This window comes from Marmota flaviventris, chromosome 7, assembly GCF_047511675.1.
Source record: "Marmota flaviventris isolate mMarFla1 chromosome 7, mMarFla1.hap1, whole genome shotgun sequence".
NCBI lineage: Eukaryota > Metazoa > Chordata > Mammalia > Rodentia > Sciuridae > Marmota > Marmota flaviventris.
Window position 1 is genome coordinate 101,981,318 of NC_092504.1, and position 15,879 is coordinate 101,997,196.

The window sequence follows — 15,879 nt, forward strand, 5'->3', positions numbered from 1 at the left end:
CAAGGATGATGAGGTTGCAAAAATCAACCAGCCTTGGTTGGGATGGCAAACAACTTGTATTAGTCAGGATTCTCTACAGGAACAGAACCATTTTTTTTTTTTGTGTGTGTGTGTGTGTATGTGTGTTTACAGGAGCCATTTATTAGGTTGGCTTACGTGATTACAGAGGCTAGATTGTCCCACAATGGCCATGTGCAGGTTGGAGAGCTGGTGAAACCAGTAGCTACTCAGTCCAAAAAGCTGGAGCCTCACAATGATTAAGACCAATGATATAGCCCAGCCTGAGACTGAAGGGTTAGAAGATCCCTGAAGAATCACTGACATAAGACTTCATTCAAAGGCTTCATATTCTGGAATCTGATGTTCACAGGCAATGGCAGCAGCAAAAAACAAACAAAACAACAACAACAACAAAAAAAAAACACACACATGACTCACACTTGTCGTGTGTGTGAGCTTCCCCTTCTTCCTCTTTTGGCTCCATCCAGACCTCAGCCTGTTGGCTAGTGCTGCCCACATTCAGGGCAGATCTTCTCCTCTCAGTCCACTGACCCAAATGCCAATCATCTCTGGAAACACCCTCGACACACCCACAAGTGTGATTTACCAATTTTCTATGCTTCTCTCCATCCAGTCCAGTTGACAAGTAAGATTAACCATTATACAACTTAAACTGGGTGTGGATAAAAATGACATTGAGGAGCTGCTGAAGAATGTTCCTGAGGAAGTGGTTAATGAGGAGTTGTTAGAACTGGAAATGGAATATAGAGCTGAAAAAGGGGCAAGAGAAAAAGGAAAGTACAAATTGGGCCCAGTGGCACATGCCTGTAATCCCAACTACTTGAGAGGATGAGACAGGAGGATTGCAAATTCAAGGCCAGCCTGGGGCACTTAGCAGAACTCTGTCTCAAAAAAAAAAAATAGAAGAAAAGGATTGGGGATGTAATTCAATGGAAGAAAACCCTTGGTTTTTATTCCCAGTATCAAAAGGGGGAAAAAAGAAAAAGGATCAACTCCAAAGAAATCTACAGTGAAGAATTTAGTGGAAGTTCAATAAGCTCCTTAAAAAATGTTTAAAAACATGGACCCAAACATCAAAAGATTTTCATTAGTGAAGGGGAATGTTCATGGCACATTATCCATTTATGAGCAAATCTATGGCAAAAAAAAAAAAAAAAAAAAAAAAAAAGGAAACAACCCACCATAGACATATTTTTGAAAAGAACAAGTGACAGAAGATCCTCAGGCAGGCCCTTCAGGAGATATTCCAGGGGGCATTACTGTCCTTGAGGATGACTGTGCCATAAGTGTTACAGCCCCTAAAGACCATCCAGTAGGACAAGGGCAGAGGTGGAAATCAGTGATACTCAACTCCTGACCCTGGGTGGGCCTAGGCTACCATGTGTGCTTGTGTCTTATCTTTTAATTAAAAAAAAGTTTACAATGTAAAAATATTAAAAACAGAAAAAGGATTATAGAATAAAGATATAAAGAAAGAATATCTTTGTACAGCTATAAATTGTGTTTGTATTTGAAGCTAAGTTTACAAAAGAGTTGAAAAGTTAGAAGAAGCTTATAAAGTAAAAAAGTAACAGTTAAAAGAAAAAGAAAAGTCACAGTGGGGTAAGGTTAATTTGATTACTGAAGAAAGAAGTTTTACAAATAAATTTGGTGTAGCCTGAGTATACAGGGTTGATAAAGCCTATTGTCCTGCACAGGAGTGTCCTTGGCCTGCCACTCACTCACTCACTGACTCATCAGAGCAACTTCCAGTCCTACAAGCTCCATTTGTGGTATGTGTGGGCACAGGTTACCATTTTTAATCTTTTGTACCATATTTTCAATGTATCTTTTCTATGTTTAGGTATGTTTAGACATACAAATATTTACCATTCTGTTATAAGTGCATAAGGTATTCAGTATAGTAACATGCTATAAAGGTTTGCAGCCTAGGAGCCAGAGGCTATATACCACATAGGTATGTACTAAGCTATTCCATCTAGGTTTGTGTAGGCACATTCATTGATGTTCACATGACAAATCTGCCTAATGATGCACTTCTCAGAATGTAACCCTGTCATTAAATGATCCATGACTACGCCTATGTATCAAAACATGTTTCACCTTAGACAGTGACAGAAACCTGGAAATAGTATTAGAAAGTTCATTATTTTCAATATTCTTTCCAAACATCAAAAAACTCACATTACGCCAGGCACAGTGGCATACTCTCATAATCCCAGTGAGTGGAGAGGCTGAGGTAGGAGATGGCAAGTTCTAGGCCAGCCTCAGCAACTTAGAGAGATCCTAGGGCAACTTAGCAAGAACTTGTCTCAAAAAAAAAAAAAGGCTGGAGCTCAGTGTAGCTCAGTGGCAAAGAGCCTCTGGGTTCAATCCCCTGTACTAAAAACAAATAAACAAATAAAAACAAACTTCACATTATAAGAACCAGGAGACCTCTCATAGTGCCAGGACCAGTACTCAATGCATGTTGGCTGCATGAATGCTAACTGAAAGATAATCTTACATTAAAGTACATATGTATATGTAGACTTTTCTTTCCTTGATTAAACAGCACCATTTTATTAGGGCAGATTGCTCTCTATGAAAGGACATAGAATTTTGAGAGGAAAACAAATAGATTTGGAAGAGGGATGAGAGCATCCAAACTGTCAAATCCACCCTAACAACTAATTACACCAAAGATGCTGTTTTCTAGCATAGTGTTTCTAGCACTATGGTGTATGACATTTCTTACCTGGGTGATAGGCTCTGTGCTAGTATTTAGGAAGCATACAAGTCTTTGGGATAACACTTACACATTATCTATCAGTTGGTATTCACAGAGGACAGATTTGGACTGTTTATTTGTGTTCTTCCACAACCCAGGACTGGTGACATTTCTGGATCTCATCTCCAAAATTTGATGGTCAATTGTAATTGAGGCTTAAGCTTCCTATGAGACATTTAAACTGTCTCCACCAACCAAATGTACATAATACCAGAAAACAGACCCTGCGCCCTTATGGACTGGATCCCAGAATTTTAGAAAAAGTTGGTATTTTTTCTCTCTCTGGCTCAGATCTCTGAAGAACCAAAGTCCTCAAGTAGTAAAATTATATTTGGAAAGTCAGAAAAATATGCTTTAGCATAACTTTGTTCATTGTTTTCTGTATCTTTCTGTTACTATGATAAATAAGAATTGTTTCTCCTTTGCTTATATAAGTTGTGTGTCGTTCATAGTCTTGTATTAATTTGTGCTCTAAGGATTGTGGCTTCATTTTTTTATTATTATTATTTTTTTTAGAGAGAGAGAGAATTTTTTAATATTTATTTTTCAGTTTTCGGTGAACACAACATCTTTATTTGTATGTGGTGCTGAGGATCGAACCCAGAGCCCCACGCATGCCAGGCGAACGCGTTACTGCTTGAGCCACATCCCCAGCCCTGTGGCTTTATTTACTCCCTTAAAATTCTCCTTTCCATTTGGTAGAGAGAGAGGAGGGGAGGGGAGGGGAGAGGTGGGGAGGGGGGATGGTGGAGGATGGGAAAGGCAGTGGAGCACAACAGACACTAGTATGGCAATATGTAAATCAATGGATGTGTAACTGATGTGATTCTGCAATCTGTGTATGGGGTGAAGGTGGGAGTTCATAACCCACTTGAATCAAAGTGTGGAATATGATATGTCAAGAAATTTGTAATGTTTTGAACAACCAACAATAAAAAATTAAAAAAAAAAAAAGAAAGAAAGAAAATTCTCCTTTCACTGTAGAATTCTCTTTTGACTAGCCACAGGGCAGCAGATGTTAACTGTGTCAGCAGAAAGCAAGATGTCTCTATTTCCTTTGTTCTAAGTAGTTTCCTCTCTTTGCACCAAAAGCTAATCTCAAAGTATTTTCCAGAAATCCTCTGTTTGAAATGAAGGCATGCAAAATCAGTTTCCAGAAAGAAATGGTAGGGGGAAAAAAAAACATTTAGGAGAAAGAATTTAGAACTGAAACTTACATAATGTAAGATTATCATTCGGTTAACATTCATGTAGTCAACATGCATTGAATATTGGTCCTGGCACTATGAGAGGTCTCCTGGTTCTTATAATGTGAAGTTTGTTTTTGTTTGTTTGTTTGAAATTTACTTGATATGTACAGTCAGGAAAAATATAGTTGGATAATCATAAGTAATAGTGCCAGCATATTTTCTTCATTCTAATGATCTATATTTTTTGATGCAATCTAACAGTAATTAATACCAAAGGCTCTGAAGGTAGACTAGCTGGTCTATGTTGGGTCTGTTGTTTTTTGGTTTTGAGGCCTTGGCAAATTAAAAAAAATAAAAATTAAAAAAATTTTAAAAATTAAAAAAATCCTTAAGCAATAATGTCAGTGTTGGCTATTACTACCTCCCTGTAGAGTCCTAGAAAGTTTCTGACACATTCTTAATCTCCAAAAGTTTCTTCTTATAGTTTTCATGAGGAAAACATACCTCTTCAGAATAGTTTATTTTCAAAATATGTAAAAAAAAATTTGAAACACACAAGTTATTTTAATGAGTACCTTGGTAACTTTTAGGAGGACATTTGGATCCAAAAAAAAAAAAAAAAATCTCTTTCAGCTTTTATCTACATTCCATTAGTCTCTGTAGATAGTAAATCCATCTTATGATCTGGGATTATCAAAGTGGGTGGTCTTCCTCTGTTTTGAATATATTATCTTTGTTGCTAGATTTGGAGGCAAGGACAACTTGTGTACCTGCCTTCTCAGTCCATGAACTCTGCACCCTTTGGCACTTAAGTTTTCATTCAAGTGTCATGTAAGACAGAGAAATGTCTTCATGGGAGAACGTCTTTGAATAACAGAGCAAGAAGTGACTCCGATTGTCACTAGCTCACTCTTTTATTTTCTAATCTGGGACTGAGAGAGATGTGACTCTTTGCGGGTCACAGGACAGGGTGAAGGCAGAGGTTGTGGGGCTTAATGCACAGTCCTTCCCCCTATAGTACAGTATGCATTGATAAAGAGGTGATAGTAATTGAGTCTGGAAAAATCTTGAAAAGTGAGATAAGTTACTGTATTTTAATATTTATTTTCTCCCATCCTTGAAAGAAGAATAAATTTGAAATCTCATGAATAAGACTCAAGTATTTGAGGAATTTTATATCCATTTATGCTTTCATGACACGCTCTCCTTAGTTATGTGACTACATTCAAAGACATTTGTAAAGTTTGTGTGTGTTAAATAAGACAATATAAGGCAAGCACTCTGTTCTATACCTGACCAGCAGGAAGAACCTCATGAATTTTAGCCAATTGACATTACTATTATTTGCTTACATTCGAGAATCCTTTTAGCCAAAATGCTAGGGAATAAAATATTTACACAATCTTAGAGATAATTACTATATAATTCCTCACAGTGTCTGAAGAGGCAGGTGAGAAAAATAGTATTATTATTGAAATCTGGGAAAACATAGACACTAAAAAATTTGTGAGCCAAGAAAGACACATATATCTTTTATTTCCTTCTCAACCTCAGGTCTAAATACTCTCATTTTATACATTTTTAGTTTCCTGAATAAATGATTATGAAAAGGAAACTAAATAAACTATACCAGAACAACCCCAAACCCTCTATAAGCTGAGTAAAGGCAGCTTTGTGGGCTTCTCCTGGAGACTTCCTTCCTTTCCCAACAACACAGCAGCTAGAAAAGGAGAAACAGGTTTGAACACTTCCTCTTGACCAAAATAAATAAAGAGGAACTAATATGTGGGCTTAAAAAAAAAAAAAAAATATATATATATATATATATTCCAGTACATGTTTCTTTTATAATGAAAAATATATATAATATATATATTCTTTTATAATGAAAAAAATATATATATTTTTTCATTATAAAAGAAACATGTACTGGAGCTGGGGTTGTGGCTCAGTGGTAGAGTGTTTGCCTTGCACACATGAAGTACTGGGTTCAATCCTCAGTACCACATAAAGTAAATAAATAGGTAAAAAAAAAAATGTACTAACCACTAATACTTATCAAGCAGTTGCCTCTAAGTGATGCACTGAGTGATTTACACACAGTAACTCATTTAATCCTTTCAGCTCTGAAGAGTAGGAATGATTTTTATCATCACTGTACAGATGAGGAAACCAATGTCAAGAGAATGCAGGGTCTGCCAGAATTTGCACAGCTCACAGATGGTGGAGATGAGATTCCACCTAAGCGCTCATGTCTCTAAGCTAAAACTCTCAGTCACTACCGTGTATCACCATATCCTACCCAGGTTGGAAAATAAGGAAAACAAGAATCAAATTGGACTCTGATTTAATAAAATTGACTCTGATTTGTGTTTTGAACAGCAGTGAGAAATTTGCTAATTAAAAATGACACAGAATTAAGAGTTCTCCAATTACAAACTCAAGATCAAGTAGTCAGGAAGATCTGATTTCTCCTGTGATCTCGCTCTTTGGCTTGCAGATGGCTGCCTTCTTGCTATGTCCTCTGCTGGCTTACCCCCTATCTGAGGGTTATCTGTATCCTAATCTCTTCTTCTAAAGACATTAGTCATACTGGATAAGGGCTGTTATTTATCTTTCAGTTACTGTAACAGGACATCTGAAATAATTCAACTTCAAAGGAGGAAATGTTTATTTTGACTCACAGTTTTGGAGATTTCATTACATGGTCACTTGACACTATGGCCTTTGTCCTTGTGATCAGGTACAACATCATAGTGGAAGTACATGATGGCAGAAGCTGCTCCCCTTATGGTGGCTGGGAAGCAAAAAGAGAGGAAGAAGAGACCAAACAAAGTCCTGCTTATCCCTTTAGAAAGCATGACCTGCTTTGCTCCCACCTTTCAGAGGCTCCACCACCTTTCAGTAGTGCTACAGTTTGGGGACCAAGCGTTTAACACAGGGCCTTTGGAGGACATAGCTATCTAAACCATAGTAAGGAGAAAAAACTGTGTGATGTCATTTTACCTTAATGAACTCTTTATAGGCCTATATTTATATCTCTAAATATTGTCCCATTCAGGGACCTTTTGGATTAGAACCTACACATGAAGATTTGGAGAATACAATTCAGCTTATAACAGGCATATTCAGGGTCTTCTGTGTAAGATTAGTAAATTGTATCTTCAAGGACTCTATTGGCACAGGTGGACCATAATTTTATTTTTATTTTATTTTTCTCCTTTTAATGTCTGGAAGATTTATAAATGATGTTCCCCTTTTCTTTCCTGAAATGGATTTTTTCTTAATCTTCCCATAAAGACTTTAAAAAATGAGTTCTCCAATTACAAGCTATCAGAGAAAATAAAAATATATTCAATGAAGTTACAGTGGTCCTTCAGATTATTGTGTGGACATTATCACACACACTGACAATTTATTCAGTTATCTCTCATACTGAATAAAGTGTTAGCGTCCAATTGGGATGCACAGGGTGCTCACGAAGGGCATGTGACCTGAGATGGAATTGCACCGGATGGGAGAGCACTTCCCCATTTTCCTTCTCCCTGTTCAAGCAGATAGTTGGTTCTCTGCTCACTTCCTCAGAGGAGAATGAAGACAGGTGAAAAATAAAAGTTGTTTGACAATGACTTCTTTTCCTGGCCTTTAGTTCCGATGCCCAACTACAGAAAAGAAAAGACTCTCTGAGTCTAGACTCTGGAAGGGTTAAGATCCTCCCTTCAGATGAATGGCTAATAACAATAACCATCTCACTCCCTAACTACGCTTTAGGCACCTCTTAAATCACATATCTATGCACTTAGTAACCCTCTAAAAACCCTATGTGGGAGTTTTTCCTAATATTGTGAGAGTGTTCATGAAGATTTCTTTGTGTCTGGTTTTGTTTACTGCTGTATCACTAGTGTCCATGACAGTACCTGGAAAAGATGAGATACAAATCAATATTTATTGTTGAATAAATCTCATCTAAGGATGAAGGAACTGAGGCACAGAGAGATTAAGTTACTTGACTTTCCCACAGCTGGCAGTGGATTAGGAGCATCTCTACCTGCCTGGGCTAGGATAAGAGAAATGAGAGGATGGGAAATCTGTGGTTTAGAAAGGCACAGGCCCTGGGACCCATTGTGCTGCCAGGGAAGAGGTGGGATCATAGAGGAGAAATGGCTGTGTGGAGTACTGGGTGGGTGGACTTGTTATAGAAAATTAGGAAAGTGCTATTTATGCATATCTTAGTTTAATTTTTTAAAAAACGGGAGCAGTTGCTCATTGTTGACAGGCGGCATTAGATAGGAAAAAAATATTGAATGTCTCATCAGAAGGCCTAGGTTTTCATTCTACTTGTTCCACCAAAAATTTCTGAATTGGGCTGGGGATGTGGCTCAAGCGGTAGCGCGCTCGCCTGGCATGCGTGCAGCCCGGGTTCGATCCTCAGCACCACATACAAACAAAGATGTTGTGTCCGCCCAGAACTAAAAAATAAATATTAAAAAAATTCTCTCTCTCTCTCTCTCTCTAAAAAAAAAAAATTTCTAAATAATTTCCCTATTTTCTCAGTTTCCTAATCTCCAAAATAAGGATTAAAGTTATTGGGCTGAGGACAAAAGAATTTTTAAAAAAACAGAAATTAAAACTCAGTGAAAGATAGTAAGTATGGTGTGTTAATTTTGTATAGCTTCCACTCCTATTCCATTTGCACTTGATTTTGACACATCTTTTTATTTTATTTTTTTACTTTTTTGGTGGGTAGGCAAAGGATTACATTTTGTCTTAATTAAACTTTTTACGAAGTAGTATTTATATTTACTTCCATTTCTTCTGCTTATGATAAATGGATATAAACAAATTTTTTAAAGTTAAAACACCTTAGAAAGAGTAAATAGTCCATGACTGATAGGTTGGTATTGCCATCTGTGGGTGTGATTTTTCTAGAAGTTGAAAACCAGCCTTGAACTTCAAATGTTTCAGGAACAATCTGCAAGCTCACTAATGTACACACAGGCTTTTTTATTGGATCTTTTCATGCAGCTGATATTATAGCTGGAATTAAATTTCTAAAGCATACAGGCATGTGCTACTAATTTATACACAGATACAAATTTATACAAGGATTATCACTCCAGGATAAGTAATACAGGAGTCACCCACTCCAGGTTTACTTTAAACAACATGGCTCCTCTGAGAAATGAGTGCAAACAAAACATACCAGCAGCAATGCAAATGTAAAGTCTTTGTGCAAACATGTCTTGTGGAAAAATACAAATTAGGATAATCCAGTCATCAAATATGTATTTTATTGCCTATGACATCCTGACACTCCTTTTAGGACCAAGGAGACAACAGTAAAGAAAACAAGTAAGTGTCAACTGCAGCTCTCATTCTACAGATGGAGACTACAGACAGATGAAATACCCTGAATTATCAGACATTGTGACGAAAAAACATACAGCAGGTAAAGGTGAGATTGTTGGGAGAGGACTCTGATGAGAAGTGGTCACTAAAGGAATTTCCAAGACCTTTCAAAAGTAAGGAAGAGAGCCATGGTGTAATCTGTAAAAAGATGCGATTGGATTTATGTCTTCTCATTCACCATAAACTTGTGGTGAACGACTAAGAATAAATGACAATACAATCTGCATAAGTAAGTACCATGACTCTGAATTTATCTTGCATGCAAACATGCTGGATTATTTACGCACAGACATCTTATAAAACACCGATAAAAAACAGAAGTCTCTGCAGGCTTGAATTGTTGGATATGCATATTTCATCTAAGACATGAAGGAAGACACTGAGGTGGAAGTGAACACTCTTCTCTCATTGGCCTGTGACTATCACTTACTCATCATATAAACCCACACTGCAATCACACATCAAGCACCGGCGACACTACAGACTCCACAGAGACACAGCACTATTAAGTGATATTATTCAGCACCACCTAGGTAAGAAGGGGAATGTTCTTCTCTCTTTACGGTTTTCTTTTTATTACTCTCATATCCTGCTGTGACAATCTTGTGACTTATTTTCACCATTTTAAGAATCTTTTCTCACCTGGAACCTCCCTATGTTGATGACCATGCGGAAATCAAACAGTAATTTCAAAAAAAAAAAAAATACAGATCCAGGAGATTTTAAAAGATTCCTTCAAGTAAATTTTAACATGGAAAAGAGTCAATATCTGTCCTATGCAGAGTTTGTGATTTCTTCCAGAATTTTCTCAGGTGCTTTCTCAGTGTAAATCAGCAGAGAATTTCATTTCATGGTTCTTTGCTCTTTTGTTTTAAGCTCAGGGATTTTATTTGTACTATGTGTTATTATTTTAAGGCATGTTTTGTTGAAGTGTCTCCATGTTTTGCCAAGAATTACATTCTATCGTCATTTGGTTCCAGAAATAGTTTGAGAGATTTACTCCAAGCCAGAAATTTGAACTCACAGCTCCCCGAGGATATTTCAGTTATTCCTAGTGCCTTGGCTTTAATGTAAGACATAAATTTAAAATAATATTTAGTTGTATTTGATAGGAAAATAGAGATCCTAGCTTGCCAATTCAAAATTAAACATCCAGTGTTTGATTGGAATCAATGACTTACTCAGTTAACAAAAATTTCTCTCTTGTTCTAAACTTAACTCCAATCTGGCAACTTTTTCCAGCATTGACCTAGAAATGTCCCGGGCTCCTGATTTAATTCCTGACATTAAATCTTCTTTCTTTGTGATCAACTGTTGGGAGGTAATAAATTGCTATTATGTAATGCCAAAATATACAAGTTCCTATATGGATAATGGCATCTCACCTGATGGCTACCTGAATTCAGTTTTTGCACTTCAAATACCAGTATATACAAATGGAGTGCAAATATTATACTCTGTTACTATATTTCACATGGATTTGTTACTAGACAAGATGTAGCAAAGAAGAACCTTAGCAAATTGACAAGTACTTTTTGTTTTTATATTTCATATTCATAGGTTATTACATAATTAATTATTAGGCAGGTAAAAAACTGTGTCTGGAATTTCCAAATATTTTTAATTTCCTTATATCTCCTAAGAGTCTCCTAATCTCCAAAATAGGGATTAAAATAGTGTGAGGACAAAAGGATTAAAAAATAATAAAAACTCAGTAAAAGTCTATAAATACAATATCTTAATTGTGTGTAGTTCCCGCTCTCATTTGTACTTGATTTTGACACATCCTTTGTTTTGGTGGGAGGGCAAGGGGCTGCATTGTGTCTTCTTAATTGAATTTGTTAAAGTAATATTTATATATATTCATTTTTCTGCTTGTAATAAGTGAATGTAAACAAATTTTTTCAAAGTTAAAAACAGTTTAGAAATAGGAAATATATGGACTAACATGTTGGTATTGCCTGCTATGGGTGTGATTTTCTGGAAGTTGAAAACAAGCCTGTCATTAAAATGTGTCATGGAGAATCTGCAGGCTCACTAATGCACAGGGAGTCTTTTTATTGGATCTTTTCATTGAGCTGTCCTGATATTGTAGCTGGAATTAAATTTCTAAAACATGTAAGTATATGTTACTAATTTATATAAAGGTATCAATTTATATAAGGATTATCTCTCCCGGATAAATACTGTAAAGACCCACTTCACATTTACTTTAAACAATAGGGCCCTTCTGAGAAATGTGTGTAAACAAAACATATAGCAGCAATGCAAATTTAACGTCTTTGTGAAAATGTGACTTGCAGAGAAATACAAACTAGGATCATTCAATCATTAACTATGTATTAGTGCCTCTCAAACAGCTGGTGAATCAAGAGTTTTACATGGTTTTCTTTGGAGTTTAAGAAAGCCAGTTATTATTTTTGGTGTAATGGAATCTTCAAGCACAATCAACTTTTCTACTTCATGTTTCTATATTATTTTAGGAAAAAATACATTCAGTTTTCCATACATGAGATTTTAACACAGAATGACAATGGAAGGGTTCAGGATGAAGCTAACAGGAAACAAGAGACCAGCAGGACTTGGGAGCTCTCCTGGGCTACTCAAATCTTTTGTAGTCAAATCATAGCCAAATAACACCTATAAGCTGGGTGTTATTTCTGTGAATGAGGATCTAATTTCAAATACTTTTCCTCTATTGTTTCAGAACCAATTCTGTCTAGCTTTTCCATGACCCCACTGTAGTGTCGTGTCTGTTCTTATGAATCATATGGAGGTGTGTAAGAGTCTTGAACAAATATCACAGTACCTCATTTATAAGGCTTTAAATGTAAATCTTATTGTTTGGTAAGTCAAGTCCTTTCCAAATGTTCTCTTAATTCATTTTGACCCTCAGCATCTCCATTTGAATTTTAAAAACAGGTTTATCAGATTTTGTTGTTACTTATTTTGAGTACAAATAAACATAGTTTTCTCTTCCTTTCTACTCCTTACATATAACTTGTTGTTATTTTGTCTTACAAAATTAACTGCCCAGGACTATGTGGGAAAGAAGAGGTAATAATGGGACTCTTGTCTTCCCTGACATTAAAGAAAATAAATCTACTGGTTCACCATTATGCATGATGTTTTCTCCAATTTTTTAATAGAGACACTATATGGGGTTAAGGAAGTTTTCTTCTATTTCTGATTTGCCAAGAACTTTTTTCTTTTTCCCTGAGAGTTTTGTTCACAATTGAGTGGTAAATTTGAACATTTTTTTTTCCTTAAAAAATTATTTAGTATCTACTGAGATGACAATATGGTTTGTGGGTTTGTCTTTTAATCTAGAAATGCAGTTTATTATTCAGATGTAAATTTTGATATTAAAACATCCTGCATTCTTGGGATAATTTCTAACATTTTATTCCCTCTTATATACTACCAAATTCTTTTATTTAAAGTGTTTGTTTATAAGTGAAATTTTTATTTTTCTTCCTCCCACTTTCCTACTCTGTCAAACTATTTATAAAAGATAAGGATCACCTTTGCCTTGAAGATTAGTAAAACTCACCTGTAAAACCATGTGGTCCTGATGTCATTGATGAAGGTAACCAATTGCCAGTTAATTTGCTTTACTGGTTATTGTTAAATACAGTCTTTCAGTTTTCTTTTTATTTTGATTGTGTTAGTTTACATATATGTTTCAATTTTTTTTCCATTTAAGTGTTTGGAGTTATTGACATAAAGTTCTTTATTGTGTTAATTTATATATATATTTTTTCAAATTCTGAAAACTTTATTGGTCAACACATAATCAAACATTATAAATTGGTATTTCTATCAATGGATGTGTAACTGATATGATTCTGCAATCTGTATACGGGGTAAAAATGGGAGTTCATAACCCACTTGAATCAAAGTGTGAAATATGATATGTCAAGAACTATGTAATGTTTTGAACAACCAACAATAAAAAATTAAAATAAATAAATAAATAAATAAATTTTAAAAATGAAAAAAAAAAATAAATTGGTATTTCTAAAGCTAAGTAGTTTTGAATTTTTGGGGGGTTACAATAGATGATATATATGTGCATTTACGTATAGTGTTTCTGTGTGCATGTGTATGTGTGTATGTGTATATACAAATATATATATACACATATATATATATTTATGTTTATCATTTCTATCTTATCTATTCTATCTGCTGTCATGACCCTTCTGTTGGTAGTATTAATTATTTGTGATTTCATCTTTTTTTCCTCTTACCAGTTTTGCTTGAAGTTTGCAATTTTAACCCTACTTTATGTTACAGAAGGAGCCAGTCAGGTCCTAGTTCCTGGCAGCCCACCCCCCAGCCCCTGTCTTGTAGTGACCACTTCTAGGCTCCTTTATTCTGAAGGGGCTGAGCCCCCTGCTGGTCACTGCCAACCACAGCGCTGTGGGTCTTGCTCACTCTATTTTGTTTCTGTATCTTTGGGCCTAGGGTATGTTTATTTTGCTTGTAAACCTGACCATATATTGTATTTATTTTTCTTTTTATATTTAATTTTTTCTTTTTATGCACTAGTAGTAGGATGGATTTATCATGTAACATGATCTTGAGCAGCTGAGTCTAATAAAATCACCTAAATCTGGACTGTAACCTCTACTACGGGAAAGAATCCTTCCTCTCTCTCCTGTCTTCCATTTTTGTTTCTTCCTTTTTCTCTTTTTTGAATACATACTATGTGTGAGGCACTGCATGGGTACTTTACAAACAATATTTTCATTACCATTTTACAGCTAGAACCAGGGCATTTGCCCAAAGTTCTAGTGGCAACTACACCCGCCCCTTCCCCAAACCCTACCCCATCTACTTGCTCTGGCCCCTGAGCTTGCTCCTCCCTCTACCCTTGTGGGAATATGTTTTTCCTTCATCCATTTAGTACATCATCCTGATAAATAAAAGCTTTAGCAAAGTGAGACTGTTGGAACAGAGGTGTGCTGCTAAATGCAATCAGAGGAATAAATACATTCTTCTAGACAGTATCCTCTACATTTTTCATTACCATTTATTGTGCATTTCTTATCGGTTTTTGCTGAACCTAGAAGCATTTACTTGGGATTCCTTCTGTTATTTTATTATGCAAAAGCCTTATAAAATACAGAAAAGATCTTTAGAATCAGTAAATGTTTCTAGGTGAATTTATGCTTTACTTATTTTTCATGTTATAAAATGTACACATATAACCTGAAAAACAAAAGTCACTAAAGTTTGGAATTCTGTAGTTGTAGTAATCAGGAAACCATACTTTTGCTCAGTAGAAAATATAGTTATACAGTAATTACAGGAATGTGATGTACAAGTGCAGTTTCATAAATGAGTTACAACTGTTGAAAGAGTGTTCTAGAGGGGAAGATAAGCATTTGTCAGATGTTCTTGGACCTCTGCCAACTCTTAGATTAAAAGATATGTTTGCAGAGAAATATAGATAGCTACCAACACATGCTAAGAATTTTTGAATATCTTCTTTACTTGAGTGAAATACAATAGCATAACTTTGCAAATTAACAACAAAAACAACCCTTTTGTATCCATGCAGAATTCAGGAGGGGGATGCTGATATCTGACTAAATGAGAGAAAGTTATATGGTTAGTTTTATTGCTGCTCATAATGTACATATACACCTTTACAAACATATAATGGGGAAACATGATAAGGAAAATATATTATTTCTTTGTGTGTGGAAACACCTATGACAGTAAGAATCTATAAAAATTAATATATAAAATATTTGACAGAACAATTAAGAACGTCACTTTCTAAAAAATTTGTTCTTTTTAGATATATATGACTGTAGACTATATTTTGACATATTATACATACTTGGAGTATTACGTATTCTAATAAGGATCCCATTCTTGTGACTGTACATGATGTGGAGTTACACGGGCCATGTATTCATGTATGAACATAGGAAAGTTATGACCTATTCATTCTACTGTCTTTCCTATTCTCATCCCCCCTTCCTTTCCTTCATTCTCCTTTGTCTAATCCAATGAACTTTCTATTCTTCTCCTCCCTTACTTTCCACTGTTGTGGGTTAGCATCCACATATCTGAGAGAATATTCAGCCTTTGGTTTGGGGGGATTGGCTTATTTCACTTAGCATAATATTCTTCAGTTCCACCCATTTACTGGCAAATGCCATAATTTCATTCTTCTTTGTAGCCGAATAATATTCCATTGTGTATATAGCCACATTTTCTTTTTCCATTCATCTGTTGAAGGGCACCTAGGTTGGTTCCATAGCTTGGGTATTGTGAAGTGAGCTGCTATAAGCATTGATGTGGCTGCGTCACTGTAAGTATGCCGAGGAATGGGATAACTAGGTCAAATAGTGGTTCCATTCTAAGTTTTCTAAGGAAACTTTCCAGAGTGGTTGCACCAATTTGCAGTCCCACCAGCAACATTGGAGTGAACCTTTTCCCCCACATCCTTGCCAACATTTACTGTTACTT

At 35.6% G+C, this 15,879-nt stretch overlaps 1 protein-coding gene across 2 annotated transcripts in view; it reads left to right on the forward strand.

Moving 5' to 3' along the window:
• Positions 1 to 15,879, forward strand: part of Hpgds (hematopoietic prostaglandin D synthase) — an 80,258-nt gene that overhangs the window by 41,845 nt on the left and 22,534 nt on the right. Inside the window, exon 1 of one of the 2 annotated variants that reach the window (XM_071614539.1) lies at positions 9,844 to 9,923. The exons of the other annotated variant lie outside the window; for it this stretch is intronic. The gene's annotated coding sequence lies outside the window, so the exon portion shown is untranslated. Of the gene's footprint in view, positions 1 to 9,843; positions 9,924 to 15,879 lie in introns of those variants that run through there. 2 annotated transcript variants of the gene reach the window in all.